Here is a 1306-nt window from a genome sequence, read left to right as displayed (position 1 = left end):
TTACAACTAACCAAGCTTTTCATTACAATGATCTTTTCAGCTGTATAGTTTGTGTAGCTGAACGTTTCATTGTAGCTGTAATTACTGTATAAGGCAATAAAATCAGAAAGCCAGAAGTGCAACAAACTCATACACCAACCTCACAAAAGCTTTCAGTTAAATATCACAATTATGTTGTTCAATAGTTAACGATCTTCAATATTAAAGTCTTAAACTTTACAAAACTGACTGAAGTGATAAAGTCTGGTTTAATTATGAACCACATCTTTATTGATACTAGCACTTTGACTTTGCCTTTAAAACCAAAAGGAAAGTGACCTCATTCTTATTTTATATAAAAAAGTTTATTTGTTCGAGAAAAGAATGACAGGATGTTTGCTAATTTTGAATTCTGATTTGTACATGTGCTATACAGTGCAGAAAGAGTTTCAAACCCTTTAATGGACAATCGTTTTACTCTGCTTCACCCTCAAATCCCTGCGACACATTAAAAGACCTATAAAAACACTTGCAGTGACACTTCACTGTCTTTTCCACTGAAACCAAGGACAAAAGGAATTCTTCAGTCAATTTTCATCTTCACCACATATGTGTGCAATGCGGGGGAGGAGAGCGAGATGGATTTTCACCAGCTTTACCAGACCACTTCCATCAATACATTTCATGAACATGGGAAAGACAAGGGAGGGATAAACACTTCAACAGTAATCTATAATCTTGCCCATACTGATCCAATGCTTCAGAATAGTAACTTTGTACTCACAGTACCAACCTGAGGCTCGATAAGATCACACAGCATTGTGGGTAATAGATTTTGCATGTACAAGGATCTTACAGAGGTCATGTAGTTCATTTAAGTGCATGTAACTTAACAGGTCCATTCATATAAATTAAAGAACTGGTTGACATTTAAGGTTTCTCTTTTTTTTTTTACAAGCAGTACAAAGGTCACAGCCTGTATAATTACAAACTTAACAACAAAAATATATGTGTAATCATGAAAATGGACTCGAAAGAGGAAAGAGGCTCCTTTAGCACTGATCCAGAACCAGAGGATGCCACAAAAGCACCAGAGAAATTGACCGACTTCACAGCCAATCAGATTTGTCTGTTTTGTTTTCCCACATCAGGAGACTTTAAGACGAACAAACTCACTCTGAAGTGAAAAAAGAAAGGGCATTAGATGAAAATCAAGAAACGTAAATAACAAATAGACTTAAATATTACCAAAAATGTAAACACAAACAAATCTTTACAAAAACAAAACTAATATTCACACATTAACTGAAGAGAGAGAAAAAAAAAA

Source organism: Sinocyclocheilus grahami, unplaced genomic scaffold, assembly GCF_001515645.1.
Source record: "Sinocyclocheilus grahami isolate Dianchi unplaced genomic scaffold, SAMN03320097.WGS_v1.1 scaffold1188.1, whole genome shotgun sequence".
NCBI lineage: Eukaryota > Metazoa > Chordata > Actinopteri > Cypriniformes > Cyprinidae > Sinocyclocheilus > Sinocyclocheilus grahami.
The sequence above is the reverse complement of the archived record's forward strand: the minus strand, read 5'-3'. Positions refer to the sequence as shown.